Source organism: Melospiza melodia, unplaced genomic scaffold (assembly GCF_035770615.1).
Source record: "Melospiza melodia melodia isolate bMelMel2 unplaced genomic scaffold, bMelMel2.pri scaffold_45, whole genome shotgun sequence".
Taxonomy (NCBI): Eukaryota; Metazoa; Chordata; class Aves; order Passeriformes; family Passerellidae; genus Melospiza; species Melospiza melodia.
The window spans coordinates 2,387,287-2,407,357 of record NW_026948772.1 but is presented as its reverse complement, the minus strand read 5'-3'; the positions used below and the strand labels follow the sequence as shown (position 1 = coordinate 2,407,357).

The window sequence follows — 20,071 nt, the reverse complement described above, 5'->3', positions numbered from 1 at the left end:
GAGTTATTCCAGCTCCCAGCTACCACACAGGGCAGCAGACAGCCTCACACTAAAGCAATGCCAGCAGCAGAGCAGAGATTCAGACCTCAGGAAACACCTTTTTCCTCTGCTACACCCCAAAAGGAGGCAGGTGGGGGATGTCCCAGAGACAGCCACAGATGTGCCCACCCAGCTCCCAGGGTCCTTACCTGATGGTCAGGATGGCAGGCACAGGAGATCCAGCCACACTGAACTGGAACTGCTCCTCAAAGCTCCCCAGCACGGTGGCACTGAAGGAGATCTGCACAGCCTGGCTCCCACCTGCTGCAATGATGCCCTCCTCGGGGGCAAACTTGAAACACAAACCCAGGTTGGTGGCTGAAGGGAGACAGGTGAAGGGAGCATCAAGAGCTCCTTGGTTCATCAGTTTCACCTGCAGCAGCAAGAAAGCAAAATGGAAATACGTGTGGAACCTTCCCTTCTTGTGAGTTATTGTCTAATGATGCAATGAACACCCAGAAAAGGCAGAAGGTGCTTTGTGCTGCTGAATGGCAGAAGTCCAAAGATACAACAGGACAAGTTCTGCCTTTGGGTTTTCATGCAGAGCAGTGGCAACTCCACAGAACTGCAGTCACCCTGGCTTATCCCATGGACACAGAGCAGTGCCCCTCTGCTCAGCAGCACCAAGCGCATTGAGAGCTGGCCCTGAGAGCAACGTGGGCTGATTGCAGCTGCGTAGGGAATCACCCCAGAGCTGCTGCTGCCCCAGTGAGCACAGCTCCAACAGCACCATCTGCTCATTCACCTTTTCCCAGACCATGAAAACAATACATTGAGAATGAGGCATCAGCATCAAAATGTACAGACAGCACCATCTTTTGGTGAGAAAACTCAGCGTGCCTTTCCCATCCACAGCCAAGATTTTGAAAGTGTCTGCCATGATGCAGTGCCTCATGAAGTTTTTGCAAGCTTGACTCTACTGGGGGGGGGGAGGCAAATAGGTAGAAAAACCCTTTGCTTTATTCCCAGGAACACTTTTCTCTTTCTAGAGTCAGTGATGCACCAAGGTTGAAGTGCTGTGAGGGACTGGTCAGCAAGGGAGAGAACTCCCAAGGATTTCCTGTGATTGCAGCAATAAGCAGCAGACACTTGGCTGGGAGCTGTTGGCAGTGGGCTGAAGCTCAAAGGCAGCCAGTTTGTTGCAGCTGCTTCTGCAGAGCCCAGTCCAAAGGTGCCTTGTGTCTGGCACTGCCACAAAACCCTCTGAACATGCAGCTTTTGGAGCCAGTGATGGTTTCATGTGCCAAGGGGTTGTTTTGCAGGAAGCCTCCCAGTTGATCCCTAAGGAAGGCTGCCCAAAAGCAGGGATTGGGGCTTCAGGAACAACAGGCACACCTTTGTGACCTCCCAGATTTCAGCAGTCCATCAAATATTCCCTGCTCACAGCTGCCCAGGTTGGCAGCAATTCCACAGCTGCACCAGGCTTGCTGCTGCCTCAGGAGCCATCAGCATCCATCCCAAGCCCTGCTGCTCACCTCACAGTCATGGGGGGTGTTGACGAAAACATTCCCAAGGTTCAGAGTAGGAGAGCTGAGTTCAACCAAGGGTCCTTGGCCTTCCCCTCTGAGCTGCAGGGGCAGCCTGCTCTCATGGCCTGGGGAGAGATGTCCATTGCAGTACAATCATTCCCTCTGCTCCACTGCATTTTCCAGGCTGCCTCAGTGCTAGTCCCTGACTCTGAGCTGGATGCAACCAGCTCCTGATGCTGCAGGAGAAGATATGCACCCTTCTCTTCCCTCAGGACATATCCCTTGAGGCTGACTTGCAATTTCTAACCCATTCCTTGGGCTGCTTTCCAATTTGAGCCACCAGTTTGCTGAGCTTAAAACATCTCTGGTGCCTGTAGAGACAGGTCAAGGAGTAATGGGTAGACATGGAGAGAAAGGTGATTTAGGTGAGATATTAGGGAAGAAATTTTTCCTGTGAGGGTGGTGAGGCACTGGAGCAGGTGTCCCAGGGAAGTTGTGGAGGTTCCAGCCCTGCAAGTGTTCCAAGCCAGGCTGGATGGGGCTTGGAGCTCCCTGTTCTAGGGGGAGGTGTCCCTGCCCATGGCAGGGGCCTTGGGACTAGATGATCTCTAAGGTCCATTCCATCCTTACCATACTGTGATTCTGTGGTTTCCTTCCCATGCACCTAGAGGAGCTTTGAAATCCATTCAGTGCAGGCACAAAGCTCCTATAGAGTTTGGCAATTCCCAAACTCCCTGGCCCAGGAGCACGGGACTTTGTTGCCCAAGTGCTCCCCTTGTGACACTCAGCACTGTGTTCTATTGCCACAGACTGAGAGCTGCAAGGTGACAACTGTCACACAGGGAGAGAAGCAGCTGCTGGCCAAGGCTGCTCCCTCTACCAACAGCCCGGGCTCAGTGGGGCTCAGCCCCCTCTGCTCTGCTGCTCTCTGGGCACTGGGAGGTGGTCCAGGCTCAGGGAGCCCATTTCTAACTCAGCTCCTGCTTCCTGATGATGGATCCATGGCAAATGGAGCCATCCTGGAGGCCTGCAGGGGCTGAGTGCTTGTTCACTAAAGCTGTTCTGCTCTGGAGCTCTCTGGCCTTTGAGGGAATGCTGGCAAAGCCATGGCATGAAAACCTCTCCCTGCACGCCTGGGCTGTTCTGGGATCACTCAGGCACACACAGCATTCTGAGCCCTGGCCTGGCACAGGAGACTCCCTGGGAGCTGCAGGGCCAGGGGGGATGTGCCAGCACTGCCCTGCTGACCAGGGACTCTTCCCAGCACTTCCATGGGAGCCCAGTGGGCTCAGGCTGGCACCATGGCTTCACTGAGGGGGAGAGAGGCAGGGCAAAGGAGCTGCACCTGAGATGCTGCAGTAAGCCACACTTCCATACTCCAGTGCTTCCAGGGGTTTGAAGGTCACCTTGATTTCAGCTGAACAATTCGGCCCGATTTCTCCCTCCTACAGCAGAAAGAGACAGCAAAACATTGCTCTGCAAACTTCACATGGCTTGTTTTCACCACCCTCCTGTAAGCCTTTGTTTAGAGCATCAGTGATGAGTGAATGACACAAGGAGCCAAGGAAACACTCCAACCCAGCCCAACACAGCTCTCAATGCTCAGCTGATCAGCTCCCACTCTCCACAATATTCCTGCTGCTCTGACACAAGCTCTTGGGCACATCATGCTGCTGTCAGCTAAAGTGGGATGCAACTGCCACTGTGCCCTGCTGGCTCTTGGCCTAAGATGGGCCATAGCTGTAACCAAGAAGAGAACATGATCCCCTTCCTTGGAAATAAAAATATTAGTTTAACCTGTATTGAAAGAAAGCAGAGGCTGGGATTATTCTAGGGTTTACTCCAAGATGAGAAGGGATGTTGCACTGTGCAGACACCAGGCATTCATCATCTCTCACAATGCCAGTACTCAGAATCAAGGCTCTGGTTGATGGGAGCATGTGGCAATTTGCTTGCATCACCAGAAAAGGAAAAGGTTTTCTGTCCCTGTGTGCAGGACAACTCCAAAGGCCCATTTCAACCTTCCACCCTTGTGTCCAGGCTCACAGATGACGCTGGAAGGGACACTCAGAAATAGTGCAAGGCATGGTTACAGGAAGGGATTGGCATTTCTGTCATTAACCTTGGGCTGAATTTGGCCTCCTTTTGCCAGGGAACAATTGCAAGCTTCAGGTCAGTGTGTGAGCTGGCAGTGCTCCAACAGCCTCTGCTGAGCCCCACGTGTGGGGGGAGCCCCTGCCTACAAGAACTGCTCCCTGCCACACTGACAGGACACGCAGGCAGTGCCCTGAGCTCGAGCCTGGCAGCAGAGCTAGGCTTTGTCAGGCTCCCAGCCCTGCCTGGAGCCTGCAGGGCACGAATGCTTTCAGCAGCGATACCTGCTGCCTCAACAGAAACTCCATGTCCTCCCTGCCAGCACATGGAGCCAGCTGAGGATCAGCCCAGTGACCGCAGCCGGGGAAGGGGTGGGTGTAGGGAGTAGGGTGGGTGGGAGGAGGAGGAGGAGGAGGAGGAAGAGAAGGAGGAAGAGAATGTTCTCAGCTATCACTTACCATTGGCTCAATGAAAAAAAATGTCATCAGAGAACAGCATAGGGTCGTCTTGCACCTTTGCCATCTTCTCCTGGACCATGCTGCTCAGGAGGGCACTGTGATCTCCACAAAAGCCCTTCACCTTCTCTGTTTCTTTCTCCTCTGGCAAGTTTTCCTGGGACACCTCTTTGGGTGGCCGCAGCAAACACTGCCTGCAGCCCCAGGGAGAGACAAGGCCAGCAGATGGTTTCATGAGGCACAGATTTGCAGAGAGAAGTGTGAGCGCAGGAGAGCAAAGCACTTGAGGAGGAGCAGCAGCAGCTCCCCAGCAAAGGCTGAGCCCAAGCCACGAGGGTCCCACAGGGATCAGAGGACAACTTGCTGTTCCCTGGCCCAGCAGGGAGTTTCACTCCACCCTTGCAAGCTCGGCAGAGGTTTGCAAAGCCAGCATCCCTCCAGAGAACCTCCTGCCTCAAAGCCTCTGCCACAGCTGAGGGAGAATCAACCAGCCATTTCAAGTGGCTTTTCCTCCCACTGAGCTACTCGGGGGGGCACAGAAAGATCACAGAGCACCCACTGCAGCATTTCCCTGGCAAGGGGAGACAAAGCTAGCTTGCAGCTACGTGTTACCAGCATCACTCTTTGTTTCTTCCATTTTGGACCTACCCAGTTCCCTACTCTGCCTTTCACAGGAGCATCCCAGAGCACTTCCACAGGAAATTGATTAATTCAAGCACCAAATTCCTTCGGGGACATTCAAGTTTTTATATGCAATATGCATGAAAACTGAGGCTCTGAGAGGGGAAGGAACTTTGTTGTGCAAGAGGGAGACAGCAAACTCCTGGAGAGACCTTTTCATGAGCCAGAGCTTTTTGGATCCCATCCCAGTGCATGGCACTAGAATGTCCTGAGAGGGAAAGGATCCTGCACTATCTTCTCTCACAAAAAATCCTCTCTGCTCTGAGAGCTCAAAACCTCTCTGACAGCAGCACAGGGACACACAACCAGCCCGCATGGGCAAGGAGCTTTTGAAGGAACTAAGGGGGAAAAAGAGGGTGTATCACCTTTGGAAAGAGGGACTGGCAACTCAGGAAATGCTTAAGGATGTTGCCAGGTCATGTAGAAAGAAGATAAGAGAGACAAGAGCCCAATTAGAACCTGAGGAAATCCAGTCATCACAATCAAACTTTCCTTCCCAAAATGCCATCCCTGGTTGGAGTATAAATGACCTGGAATGCTGAGTGCTGAGCTCCTGAAGCCCAGGGACACACACCCCAGTGCTGGGCATGGTTTACATGGCCTAAACCATTCAAAAGCACCAACATCCCCTGAGGCAACACGTTAGTTTCAGTCTTGGGCCTGTATCTCACTGAAATGCATCTTTCAAACCAACCTCCTCTTCTCTTCATTCTCTTCTTCCTCAGTAGCAAAAACCTTCCACTGGAAGTGGGCTGTGATGTTACTCCTGTTTTCAATGAACAGTGTTCTGTGGCTTGACATGGTGGTGAAAGTCTTGTCAAGCTCCACGGAATTTGTGCTCAGCCCAACATTGACATCTACAGCTTCTCCCTGGAGCTTTGTGTGGATTCTTTCTTCACCTGGAACAAAGCAAAGGGGAGTCTTTGCTCAGCTCACTGGCTGATGGAAGCACAAGGAACAGAGCAAAGCACAGGGCACAGAAGAAAGTGTCCCAGTTTTGCGCTGAAGGAGCAGTTCTGTGGACCAGTCCATTGATCACATCCTTCAGCTCTGTGTGTACAGCGTGAGGATGTCCTGGGCACCTCCTAAAACACCTTATTTCTGAGGGTGTTTGTAGAGATTTGGCCCCAAGGTGACAGGATGGACAGGGAGATTGGTCCATGTGCTCCGGTGACCCACTCAGATCACCGGGATTTCTGCATCCAAGTCCTTCAGGTGACAGGGCTGAGGAGCCCTGCTCAGTCCTGCCTTGCCCAGGCTCTCCCTGGGCATCCCAGGAGACTCCTGTCTCTCCAGACCCCTTGGATCCCTTCTTGCTGACCAGCAAATATGCCTGGGGGCAGGTGGGCAGCAAAAGGAGGCCCAGAGGAACAAGTGAAGTGACAGCCCACAGCAGGAGGGGACACAGGTGAGGAAACACAACCAGCCTGGCTCTGTAATTTGACAAACCACTACAGAATGAGCACCGTGAAAATCATCTCCCTGTCCAAACCCACAGCCACATCAGCCTTTAAATATTTTATACTGTTCTTATCTGAAAAACCAAGCTGGAGCATTGCAAATCAAATAAGAAAGGGACAAAGGAAAGATTAGTGAGTACAGAGCAGTTTCTACATTAAGACTGAATGGGATCCCTCAGTCTAAAAATCTAATGGGAGATAGATGTGAGAGGTTTGCAACAGCTTGAAGAGCCTGGGAAATGGGGACAGGGAAAAAATTGTTTTGATTTGTCACACAAAAGGAACTTGAGGGCCTGAAAATGTTGTTAGACAGAAACTACATCTATGTGTAAGGGCCACATAGAAAAAGGATCTGTGGCTAGCCAGTGGAGAAGCAGCATATGGGACAGAGGTGTGCAAGAATTCCATTGCATTGGAGAGAGTCTGATGGAGACCTCACCTACAGCACTGCCCAGGAATCAAACAAAACTTCACCCAGGCATAGCCACATGGTAGTGGAGAATCAGAGTTCCTCCTTCCTCCACTCAGCAAGTCCCAGAAAAACAGCAGTCAAAAATCTTTGCCTTTCTCAAGCCCCTAAACACCAAGGAGTTCTCAGTTTGCTTTGGGGTAAAGGTGAACAGGGGAGGCACCTCTGGAGGCAATGCAGGGGAGGGACAGCAGGGAGCCATGTGCAGAACTGTCCTGTGCCCTGCAGGGCCCAGCACTCACCTGAGCTGCAGCACACGGCCAGGGAGCCGCAAGGGGCACCGCTGGCCAGCGGGTGAAATGCCACTGTCACCTGCACGGTGTCACCAGCGCCCAGAGCTCCTGTGGCCGGCACCACGGAGAAAGGACTGCAACACAGAGAGAGGGGTCAGGCCTGGGGACGCCTGGCCATGAGATTCCTGCTGCACTGCAGCTCCCTGCAGCTCCCTTGGGCAAGCAGGGAGCAAACCAAGCACAGGCAGCACAAGAGACAGAACAGACAGGATCACAAACAGCCACTGAGCCACTGCTGAGGAGATCCAGCCCTCACAACATCCTGGGGGTAAAATGACCTCAGCTCCCCATACTCTGCATCCAGCTCTCTGCAATGAGCCTCAAGGCTCCCACTGCCAGCAATCCCATCAGAGAATGGTTTGTGAAAAGCACAGAGAGGGTTCAGAGCTATTTGCATGCACAACTTGACACTGACTGCCTCAGGAATTTCTCTTTTCCTGCTGCCTATAAATCGCATCTCAAGAGATGCAAATGGTAGGGCACTCCCTGTCCTGGGAGATTACAGCCTAGGAATCAGACAGGGAGAAGGAACTTTTCCCTGAAGACCAAGGAATAGTTCCTGTTGAATTTGCAGTGTGCTTCGTTGGTTTATTTTACCTAGAAAACATCGTGATTTAGCCTAAAAAGGGCAACTTTTATAAGCATTTCAATGAAAGCTGCTCTAAGAAAAGGAGCAATCAAAACTCTGAAAGAGTGCGAATACAGATTAGAGCAATACAGTGACATGGAAACCCAAAAGGACGATGCCATTTACAGTCTGAAGGGTCCAGTCCCAGCTAAATGAAGCACCATGAGCAGGAGCACATCAAGGAGGCAGAACCGGAGGTTTCTGTGTGTTTACCAGCAATGCAGTCTGGGACTCTGGGCTGTCATGCAGGCTGGTAACTGTTTGCTTGGCCCAGCAGAGAAACTCTGTGCAATGTGTTGGAAATAATGATGCAGATGCGTTGGTGCACTTTGGATTTAACAGGAGCAATCAGGATTTAGTCACCAGGTAAACAGCTCTTGCCTGACAAACAGAAGACTCTGTGCTTTGATGCTCAGGGACAGCTCAGGGGAAATGTGCTTCTGCCCAGCAGCTGCTGGGCTTTGTGCCCTTCTACAGCCCCAGCGAGGAAACAAAAGTTCCTGGCCTTGGTGCTTTGTTGCTGGTCCATCTGTCACTTCAAATGTGTTCTGGGGACTTTGCTGATGAATGCATCACACACAAAAACAAAGAGAACATCTGGCAAGCTGAACTTAGTAACAGTTGATGAACTCGCTTCAGGTTCTGCTCCTTAAGGACCTCTTGCTGTAATTATGGGCTGACCTGTTCCCATTGCCACTGGTGAGAACATCACTGCTGGCTGATGGAGAAGCCTTGGGCCAGCAATGTTCATGTGCTGGACGTGAGACTTTGGAGGGAGGGGAGGAAAGACAAGGCCCCAGCAGCCCCAGAGCCAGATCAGTGCTCGTGCTCCTGCATCTGCCCCGGGGCTGATGCCAGCACTGCTGCAGTTCTGCTGGGGCTGGGGGGATCAGGGCCTGCTGGGGGCAAGGCACAGCATTCTGTTCTTAGTCTTTGGCCAGAAATTTCACCGCAATAGAGAAGCTGCCAGTTAGGGGAATCCCTGGCCACGCTTCAGCACTACCTTCCATTCCCTTCCCACTCCTGCCCCATGTTACATGCTCCTGCCTTCAGGTGGCAGAATGGGAATAACATTCCAGGGATGACTTCAGGGCTTGCCTGAGAAAGAAGGTGTCTTCTTCTTTTCAAATTATCAGGAGAAGAGGATCCAGCCAAGTTCAGGACTCAGCTGTCAGGTCTGGAAAACTGAGTGCAAATCAGCCCCCACATCTCTTGCATCCCTGGGCTCTACCCACCAGACTCCTCTGTTCCTGCTGTAGCAGTCATCTCTCACACACACCTGGCTCCCCAAGACCCAAAGACACAAGCTCCACAGCTAAACTTAACGCCTCTGAATTTCAGCCAACACCACTAAACTGTTCCCTGAGCCCACAGCTAGAAGAGCTGTGAAGGAGACATCCCTGACACTGTAAGAACCATAGGAAAATCACTGCCAAGAGATAGGCCTGGAAAGCTAAATTTTGGGCTTTTCTCTGTTAATTGTGAGCTGCTCCTTAAGACACTTCTCATCCTGTTAGATCCATCCTCTCAATGAATCACTACTGCACCTGACAGGCAGAAAAGATAAGGTATGGAGGGGGTTTTAAAAGGTTGTTTTCTTCTGCTTTTATAACTAGGTCCATTGACATGTTTGTTTTCTTGTATGGCATCTAAAGACAGGTCCATGTCTCCCAATGGCACCTTGCAACCCCCAGACACTGGTCTTGCTTTGAGCAGTGTGTTTGCTCATATGATTTCCAGAGGTCCCCTCCAGGACCACTGCAAAGCCACGTGCCTGTGGCCTCCCACAGAATGGCTCTCTTTGGCTGACAGTGCTGAGGAAGCATTTCAGAAGCTGCTTGTGCTCAGCAGGGTGCAAGCCAGCTCCCAACATGTTCCAGCAGCCTCCAGGAAATCTGTGACACAGAAAGCTCCAAGGCCACTGAAAGCAAGAGCAGATGCCTTCCATCCTGCTCACTTCCAGCCAGGCTGCAGGGCAGCAGATCCGATGCTTGGTTCCTTCTGTAGCTCTTTCCCAACTCTGCTCTCACCCAAAGGTGTTTGCACAGGGACAGATGAGCTGCCTCACCTCTGGGTGCCCAGCTGGTACCGAGCTGCCCGGGCACCGACATTGCGCACCAGCAGAGTCTGCTGGGTGCTGACCTTGACTGGACACTTGGAGAAGTCCAGCTGGGCAGGGAAGTCCAGCACAGCTCGGGCACCAATGGCTCGAATTGGCACAACGATCCTTTCCCTTGCAGTGAGGCAGAACCAGCTTGTGGCAATAATCCTGCAGGAAAAGAAACTGGCTCAGCACAGGACATTTAGTGCCATGCCCATGGCAGAAGAAAAACCACTTCCTATACCCCTTCAAGGGCATCCATTTACCTTTTGCACCCTCAAATGAACACTAAGTTCTACTACTATGTCACATTTTAAAGGCACCAGTGCACTTTGCAAAATCTCTCAGTGGCATTAAGCTCTTGTGTCACTTGGGTCATACAGATAACAGCCCTAGGCCACCATCATTTTTACTCTAAACTTTAATGATGTTAAAGAATTCCTAAGCCCCTTCTAAGCAACATGGAGCTGGGGAACACAGGACATTGCTCTTTAGGGTTCTATATTCCCACTGTCTGAGAATAGGACAAAGTGTTCAACTGACTCTAAGCAGCAAAAGGAAGAGGAGAAAACAGCTGCACCCAAAGACATCCTGCACCTCTGGCCTGGTGCAGAAACATCAGCTGGCTCACAACTCCCCTCTAACTTTGCCTGTCCAACCAAGTCAGGAGAAGAACGGTGCTAAGAGGTAGCAGGATGCTGTTGGAAAGGGCCTCTCTTTGTTTCCCTGCAAGGCTTCCTCCCTTCCATGCCATGCCCTCAACCCTTCTGTATGAACAAGCCTCCAGATCAGAACATGAACCCTCCAGATCCCAGCACTGAGATCAGACTTGCCAGGGCCTCAGCACTGCTGTTCAAACCTCCCCACAAAAGCACCTTTGGCACGGAATGGGTGCCAGCTGACAGAGCAAGCACAGGGACAGGCATGAAGACAGAGCCCCAGCAGTGTCACTGCCACGGGCTCTGGGCTCACAGCTCTGGCTGCAGCTTGTACCTGCCCTACACCAGCTCCTGCAGGCAGGTGTCCAAGTGCCCTGCAGCTCAGCAACCTCCTGCTGACCAAAGGCACCCAGGGCCCAGTGTGCCTGTGCCAGGCCGGGCTCACGGGCACAGCACATCCTCTGCCCTGGCCCTGCAGCTGTGCCATGCTCACTTGTGCTCTGGGACAGCACAGCTGCAAGGCTGCACAACAGAGGGGGTGAAAAAGCACCGGCTTTGCTCCAGCCCAGGGGCAGGCAGGGAAGCTGTTGGCAGTCCAGGAAGGAGGAAAGCTCTCTGACCTCTTTGTTCCTCTGGTGTTTTCCATCAGAATGAAACCCCTTCCACTGGACCTAGAGATGGCCCAACATCTATCAACAGCCCTCTGTCATTTTCATCCTCTTTCCTGTGCATCTTCCCTTGGCAATGCTCAGCAATGTGCAGGGTGGGGAAACAGAGCCTGTCAGGCCTGGCTGCAGTGCCTGCCAGCAGTGCCAAGGTGTGACTGGCTGCAGGCTGCCTGCCCACGCCTGGAGCCCAGCTCACAGCACGCAATGGGCTGCAGCCAGAGTGCAGGGAAAACAATGGCTGTGGAGATCATTGTGTGCTTTGGCTCCTCCAGCCTCACCTTGTTCTTGCTGGGGCTGAAGCGGATGCGCACAGGGACAGAGGTGCCCGGCGGCACGGCACGGTACGCATCGCTGGAGCTCACCAGCTGGAAGTAAGGGGAGCTCTCCATGGAGACCTTCACCACGTGAAGAAACTGCAGCAAAGACATGAAATTATCATTTTGCCACTTGTGGAAACAGGACAAGAGGAGACCTGTCCATGCCCTGCTAACATCCCTCCCCTGCCCCTTTTCCAAAGCACTTTCAGCTGAGCAGGCACAGGCACATCATTCACAAGGCTGAACTTGAATCCCTTCTCTCTGGCTCCAGCGTTTTGGCCAGGGGCAGTTGGGCAGTGCCTGCTGGGAAGGAAGGGCCGAGCAGGTCAGCACCAGCAGGATGGAGACACAGCACCTGAACCAAGTCACCTGCATATTCAACAAGGCCAAAAAACCTGCTGGCTTCTGCCTGCACACAGCCACGAAGTGGTCATGTTCCAGAGGGGGAATGTGCTACCTAAAAGCAAACCAGCACATTACTGTGGGGCAAGGAAGAAATTCCCTTCTAGCAGATCAGGTTTGGGTAGGGAACTTCTGGGAATACAGTCAGGCAGGCAGAGCAGCAAGACAGGAGACCAAACACTGTGGTCTTACTGGGAATAAAAGCAAACCTGAAAAGCAAAAGAAGGAATGAACACAGCAAGACAATCCCTAAAACAAGGAGATGCAAAGAGAATTTAAATGGGCAGTACAGCAGCAAGGAAGAATCATAAAACCATGAGAGCAACCAGCTTGCCAACAATGACAGAAACAGAGACAGGCGGTGTCTATTGACCATGGGGCTTCAGAGGCATTTGCTGCCTGGAGAAACAGGACCAGCACTGACTGACAGTGTGGTTCCAGTATGAAAAGCCAATCTTGGCTCTCTAGGGCTTCCTGCTGCCTGTACAGGCAGGCTGGGCTGCTGGGCATTCCTGCCTGCAGCCAGCAGGCCAGGTTCTGCCCTCTGGGGTTCACAGACACAGCACACATGCATTTCCTAGCACATAGATATCATCAACCCCTGAGCACCAAAATGCTCTCCAAAAGTCTAAACCAGATGATTTGGACTCCCTCCTGTCTCCTCCCACCAGCCCACTCTTGGCACAAGCCTCACTTGAGAAAATGTTTCCCTGACTGAAATTCAAATGGTCTCAAGTTTTCCTCTTTACAGTGGAACACAACTGACATTTTTCAACTTTTTCCCTCTCAGCTCTCTTGGGAAACTACAAAACAATCCCAATTTCTTCAGGTGAAGGTGGAAACCTCCAGGAGCACATGGCTTTGGATGTGCTGTGCTTCTGCAAAGGGAAAGCAGAGCACCCTGTTGCTTTTGGAAAAGCTGAGCAGAGCTGGATGAAGCTGAGCAGGAGCCTCAAGTGGCACCTAAAGGCCTCTCACTGCTTCTGCTCCATCACTCTGATTGCAGGGCTCTTGCAGAACACGGTTCCTGCAGGGCCAATGCCATTTAAGAGAAGTGACTCCAGCATAAAGTGCAGAAGGCTCAGCCCCTGAGCTTTGCCAGTGAGCTGCACAAAGGGAGCCAAACTGGCTGAGAGAGGCAGAGATTCCTACCAGGAGCCAAGATTAACCAAGGAGACACAACGTTGTGGTATAGACCCAAGGCAAAGCACGAGAGCAGGTAAGAACTGTACAGCCCTCAACACTCCTGTCAATCCAGAGCTTTCAAGAGAAGGAAACTCATTTGCGATAGACACCGTCAATGCCTGGCCAAAATCTGGGGACAATTCCCAGCACAGGAAGATTTCCACCATCTTGCAGAAGAAGGTGCTGAGACATTTTCTTCTGCATGTGCTGCAGCAGATAACTTGCTTTGCTGTACACTGGGGGAATGACAGCACTCTCCTCTTCCAGCACAGTGTTAAAGCTTCGCGTGCCAGCACTTACCTTCTCCTAATTCATGAGAGACAGCACCATTGCAGAGACCTCCCGAGTAATTTCAGAGAAGGCTTCTGCCTTCCTTAGCAGGCACCTCTCTCTTCAAACCGAGACAATTGTTTATCATCTTGCAGATGCGCAGTTGCTGGGGAGCCCCGTTTTATACCAGGGACCTGGAGAACCATTCCCAGCAATTGGGAAAATCCTAGGTGGTCCATCCACCCAGAGATGAGGTCTCCAAATGTGCCCGAAATTGGGTCCAGCTCTTAGAGGCCTAAAAGAGCAAGTCCAAGTGACTGGATGATATTTTTAGCCCAGAAAGCCCTGCAGGTGATGGCACACTTCACAATCAGCAGGGGATACAGCTAGGCCAAAGCCCAGACCTCTGCTGGGAGCCTTTCTCCTCAAATACCCTTCAAACAAACCTCCATGCAAGTCACTTGGAAAGTTTCTTCAAATGATCCATTTCTGGCACATAACTACACAGGGTTATGGGAAAGATTCTAAAGCAGCTGCTGTGGAGTCAAAGAGCCAGCACTAAGAGTCCTTGCAATCTCTTTGTAGCTAAATGCCACTTTGGGGGATTGAGGGAGTTTGGAACGAGCTAGAGAGCAGACCTCCGAGTTTTTTAGATGATGCCATTGCTTTTTCTTCTCTTCTACATAGACAGGAAGGGTGAGTTTGGCTCACATCTGCACTGCATGGCTCACAAGGCCCGCAAGACTTGTGGTTACAAGAGCTTTGAAGGATTTCTTGGCCAAGACGACACTGCCAACAATAATATTTATGTTTTGCCACCAATCCTTCAATATTTCGTCTTAGGGACTCATGCTACAGCGTAAGCTTCCTTAGCCAATTATGACACACAAACTCAAAGCACTGCATCCTAAGCTTCTTGCTTACCATTGTAACTACTTTGATTTTTTCTAGATCTTCAGCACTAAAACTCTAAACTTTCCTCCACTTCAACGTTCCTCCCCGTCTCTCTGCTATAATAAACTAGAAATCCACATTCTCGCTTCTAGCACCTAGCTTTGGAAGCCCTTTCCAAGGTCTCCCATCAAATCCTGTGTTTAATTCTAAGCTTTGCTGACAAGACCAAAGGTCTGAGATTTCCCTGCATTTCAGTTTCCAACAACACTGATGGTGTTAGTTGCAGAGTGCCCGGGATCCATCTTGCACGTCAACTCTGGCAGGAACAAGGCGGCTGGCAGGGGGCTGCTGGTGGCCTCTGACAGCCCATTGCTCAGGGCTTGCCAGCGCCCCAGCCCCTCAGGGGCTGCCCCAGCCCGGCCAAGCTGCCCGGCAGCAGCGCCGCAGCCCCACAGCAGCTCCAGAGCAGCCCCATCCAGAGGCAACCGGGAGCCCTCAGCAAGGCAGCCAGCAGCACCCGGGCAGGAGGACACGGATGCGCTTTCTGCCTGGCACAGGGCTTGTGGCCATTGCCAGGCACCGCTCTGGCAGGGATCCCTGCAGCTCTGGCCCCTGCCCAGCCGCTCTGTCACCAGCACAAAGGCTTCAGCAGAACCACCAAAGGCCAAGGGGCTTCTGGCCATTTTCCCTGCAACACTGCACGCCTGGGCAGCTTGCTGAGCCATGGCACCCTTCTCCCCCTCTTCCCCAATGCCCTGCAGACCCTGGGCAGCAAAAGAAAGCTCCTGGGAGTCTGTGTATTATAACATACTCTATATTTATACACTAAAGAAAAAACTAATAGAAGAAAAGAAACAGAACAATCTTTCAGAAATGGAAAATTCCCGCTGGCTCAGGTGGCCTCAGCAGACAGAGCCTCTGGGATCAGCTCTCTGCAGAGCTCCAGCAGTGCAGCCAGCCGAGCCCTGACAGACGAGGCCGTGTCCTCCGTGCCCTGCGGAGCTGATCTTGCAGCCTCTGGAAGACGGAATATCGCTCACTCTGCAGTGCCTGGAGGACATAGAATGTTTCAAGTGCCAGATCTGACACGGCACTGCTGATGTCCTCTGTCAGGTGTTCAAGGGCTGAAAGAGAAGGCAACAGAGCCATGGTCAGATCCCGGATCTGCGGGGAGCCGAGGAGAGCCCCCTGCCAGGGCCATCCCAGCCGGCTCTAGCCATGGCCAGGAGGGAGCAGGGACCAACGGGACCAGCCCAAAGCTGCTGGCCAGGAATCGCCCAGGTGGCCCTGAAATCTCTGTGTGCTCTCCTCACGCCGCCCCTCGTCCGCACAGGGAGCAGAGCCCTCTGCGGCCGGGCCAGTGCTTGCAGCTCCCCTAGCAGCCCCCGCTGCAGCCCGCTGCCCTCACTCACCGTTGCAGATGAGCCAGAGCTCTTCCTTCTTCCCCCTCAGGTGCCGCGCGGCCATGCCTGTGAACACAGAGCCTGTCACGGCGCCAGCGGCACAGCTCCCTGCCACCGGCGCTGCCGGTACTGTGGCCACACGGGCTGCTGGCCCGGCAGGGCTCAGCCCGGCCCTTGCCGCACGCTGCCGCCCCAGGGCACGGCTGCCAGAGGGCGGCAGCAGCAATGCCCGGGCCAGGCGGAGCTTCATGGCGCCGGGCCCCACTGGCGCTGCCGGGGCAGCAGGCGGGGCTGGGGCCGAGCTGCGCCGGCCGGGCCGGGAAGGGGCCCGGGCTTGTGGCTCACCCATGAACCTGATGGCCGCCTCTCGCAGGGGCTCCTGTGGGCTCTGCAGGTAGTGCAGGGCCCGGCGCAGGTGCTCGGCCGCTCGGCTCCTGTCCTCTGCCAGCTGCAGAGAGCGGCAGGAGGGAAGAGTTGGCGCGGGCTCAGCCCCTGGGCCAGGCGCTGCCTGCGCCCAGCCCCGGCCTCCCCTGCCCGCACAGCCCTGAGGCGCGGCCAGCAGCCGCTGGCCAAGGGCTCCCGAGGGGAGAGGCAGAGGGCCGGCTGCTGCTGGGGAGCTGCGGTGCCGGCCCGCAGCCCCGCAGCCCCGCCGGGCCGGGGCTCCATCGGCCCCCGGTTTGGGCCCAAGGGAGCCTGGGGCAGAGCCTTCACGGCTTCTGGATGCAGCACCGGGCACGGGCACAGCTGCCAGCTGCACACACTGAGCACCGCGCTCAGGGCGCTTCTCCAGGCTGAGGCTGGGGCTTGCAGGCCGTCCTTACCAGGCACTCGCTGAACTTCCACAGATTCTGCCTCTTCACCAGTCTTTCAAGATTCCTCCTCTTCAGGAACTCGGCCACACAAAGCAGAGTTTCCTGAGAAGCCTGGAGAAGAGCAGAAACGCAGAGATGGAGAGATGGCCCCATAGCCCAGGGTGCAAGGCCCACGTCCCTGTGCCAAGGCCTGGAGGAGGCTGCAGCCCGGCAGGTACCAGGGCAGGAGGCAGATAAGCCCCCTGCCAGGGGGACAGCAGCAGCGCACGAGCCCTCACCTGTGCCACAAGCCGCTTCTCATCGTGGCAGTGAAAGAAGAGGGGCAGCAGGCTCTGGTGCAGGGGTGTCTTCAGGGCCTTTTTTTCCTTTTCCCCTTCTGGAAGAGTCACCAGTGTTTGGAAGAGCAGTAAGGAGAGGAGCTGCACCTGCCAATTGTTCTGTATGGAAGGAAGAAAAAAAGACCTCAGCATTGCGGCTGCATGGGGCTCAGCTTGGCGCAGGCCTGCAAATCCACAGGGCACAAAGTGTCCGGGCAGCAGCCAGTGGCCGTGGCTGGGAGCAGTGAGCCTTACGTGGTCAAAGAGTGGCAGGAGCGCCTCAAGCAGCTGCAGTGTGATGGGGCCGGGCATCAGCATGTCTTTGTCCAAGATGATAAAGCTGAGTAGCATGACTGTCATGAAAACTATCTCTCCATCTGCATCCCACAGGAAGTCCACAAGACTTTCAGTCAGGCTCCACATTTTTTTGGTCTGTGCGGAACACAAGTTTGAGAAACACCGCAGGGCCCAGAGGCCAAAGGCCTGTCCTGAAGCACTGGGGCAGCTGAACTTGGAGGCAGGAGAGCTGGGAGCAGCTGCCCCAGCACCCAAAGCCCAGCCAAGCCCAAGCGGCCGCATTCCCCAGCTCAGCCTCAGCCACTGCCCCCTTCTCACCATGGAGGGCTCCTCAATGAGCTCAAGAAGGGCCCTGAGCACCAGGCGACGCCTCTCCCTGCACTCGCTCTGCAGCTGCCTTGACAAAATTTGCAGGACTCTGTTAGCACCACGTTCACTCAAGTCCAGGAACTCGAGGACCTGAAAGGTACAGGGCAGTGACAGGGACCCGGCCGGCAGGAGCCCAGAGCCACATGGGGCCTGGCCCTGGCAGCAGCACAGGCCGCGGGCACCGTGCCAGGCAGCTGCGGCTCCGAGAGGGCAGAGAGCTGGGAGGCAGCTCAGCCAGGCAGCGCTGGCCGTCAGGCTCACCTCCGCAAGGAACGCCATGGCAGGCAGCTCCCAGCGTGGCTCCTGTGTGCTGAGCAGCCGGAGCAGGTAGCGAGCGATCCGGGAACACAAGGGGATGGAGACACAGCACATCTCTCTGGCATGAGGAAAAGGAACCAAGACTGTGGGCCAGGGGGACAAACCTCTGCCAGGACTGACACACAGAGGTCTGGTCTTTCCCCAGCATCCTGCAAGGGGCCCTGGACTATTTGGGAGGCAGCTCCTGGTAGGTGCCCTCCTCTCCCAGCCTTTCCCAGTCTGCTTGGCCATCCCTCGGTGACAAGGCCTTCTGGGCCACGACCTCGGGGACTGTGTGGAGCTCCCTGGGCACAGAGCACAAATGCCAGAGGCAGTGGGGAGAAGGGGGTCTCACCTGGCCAGCAGAGCCACGGCATAGTGGTGGGTGTCAGCGCACAGCAGCGTGTCCCAGCCACAATTGCGTTCCATTGCCACCACCACATCCTCGTGCTGCATTCGGCAGAGCAGGGACTTCAGGGTCCGCACTGCAAACCTGCGTGCACCGCAAAGCCCAGGTCACGCTGGGAACACTGGCTCCTGCCCAGGGACGTAGCAGGGAAAGGAGGAGTGGGATGGAGCACCTGTTGGGGCTGGTGGCAAGGCCGTATTCCTCCTGGCATCCCTTCCAGAATGCATCGACCTCCTCTGGCGTATCCAGAGTGCTGAAAAACACTTGGGAGAGCAGATGCAGAAAGAGGCGGGGCAAATACACCGTCACCATATGTGGGACACAGGGCATCTGGAGGATCTTCCACATAACCACAGTTGCCTGCAAAAGACAAAGCCCCCCGAGACAGGGCTCAGTGCCGAGGTGTCCGTGTGGCAGGGCCCGAGCAGGGGAGGGAGAGGCTCAGACAGACGCAGGGGGAGCACGGGGCCTGAAGCTGCCCCTGGGCCGGGTTTCCAGCCGGTGCCTAAGGCAGGGAGATGCAGTGGGGGAAGGAGGATGGAGAGCTGCTGGAGAGGCAGCCTTGGGGCCAGCAAAGGCCAGTTGCAGAAACTCACAGCCAGGACAAAGACACCCGTTTTGTCCCCATCCGAGGTGCACATGCTGTGCTCTGGCCAGCTCCCCAGCACGTCCAGGAGTATCAGCAGTGCTGGCTCTGCAGTCCTGGGCGAGCACATGATGCTCTTCCACATGGTCAAAGCAGCTCTGTGGGGTTAGAGCTCTGTCTCATACACAGCACCGTGGCCTGGGCAGCAGTGGGGACCTGAGCTGGCTGCCAGCTCTGCCTGTGCCCATTGCCACTTGCCAGCAGCAGCCAGGCAGCCCAGGCCACTGGGGACAGGCTCCTGAGGGGCAGCAAGGCAGCATGGCAGCAGGCTCGGGGGCTGACGTGCCGAGGCTGGCCAAGGGAGCAGCCAGAAGGCCCTGGAACTCTCTGCTGGTCACACACCTGGGGCAGACTGTACAGGGTGATGGGCTGGGGAGGCCTGAGCCCTGTGGGCAGGTTGGCCCCATACCTGTCACAGGATGGGGCCACACGCAGGAGCGTCATGACTGCGTCAGCAGGCTGTGCTTCAGTGAGATCCAGCAGCGTCCTGTTCAGCCTGTGCTCAGCAAACTGATTGGCCAGGAGCCACTGGTGGATGTACCTGACCAGGGCAGGAACCTGGAGAAGGCACGGGGAGACTTGGAAAGCTGCCAGAGGGAGGAATGTCACCAGCTTCTCCACAGAAGTTCCTCCCTTCCCACCACACTGCCACGGCCTCAAAGAGTTACAATGACCGGCAGGCGTGGCTTGGGAGACCAAGCAATTCCCTGGGAGGATGAAACCCTGGCCACAGGCTGCTTACTTGCTTTGGACTGGAGAAGCCCTCCTCTATGAGCATATCCAGCAGGGCAGCACTGGTCTTGGTTTTGAAGATGTGCGAATACGCTCTGAGCCCAGTACCCATGGTGCTGGTCTCTTCCGCCCGAATTTTCTTGATGAATTTGCAAACCAGCTGTAGGAGAAGGGCAAGAAGCCAGGGATGTTGCAGGGAATGCTCCAAGCGCGGTGCCAGCAGGCCCAGCCCAGGTGGGGGTGGCTGCAGGTACCTGGGCTGTGCTGCGGAAGAGGCCACGGGCGGGGTCCTGCTCCAGTGTGCGCTGCAGGGCTGCACCTGGCAAAGAGCGAGCACAGCCAGAGCTGAGGGGCTGCGGGAGAGGCCGGAGAGCACGGCCCAGCCCTGCGCTCCCCAGGCAGGGACGGCCCCGAGATGCCCCAGGGGATGGAGCACGGCCCCTGCGGGGTGTTTGCCCGGCCCCTCTTCCGTCCTGTCCGTGGGTATGGGATGGGAGAAAATGGGATGGGATAAAATGGAATGAGATGGAATGGCGCCAAGTTGGCTGCAGGCACCAACCCTGTGGCCCAGCTCTGCCACTCACCCTCCTGCGGCAGCTCAGACGGCACCACCGCTTTGGTTTCATGTGCTGGGGCAGCTCCAGGGCTTTCTTCCTCCTCTTCCCCCCAGGCCACCTTGGGCGCTTTCAGGGGTCTCTGCTCCAT

At 55.0% G+C, this 20,071-nt stretch overlaps 1 pseudogene; it reads right to left on the bottom strand.

Moving 5' to 3' along the window:
- The window catches only part of LOC134434651 (hydrocephalus-inducing protein homolog), a 36,622-nt pseudogene extending 17,144 nt beyond the window's left edge, over positions 1–19,478 (bottom strand).
- Positions 19,479–20,071: the final 593 nt, after the last annotated feature.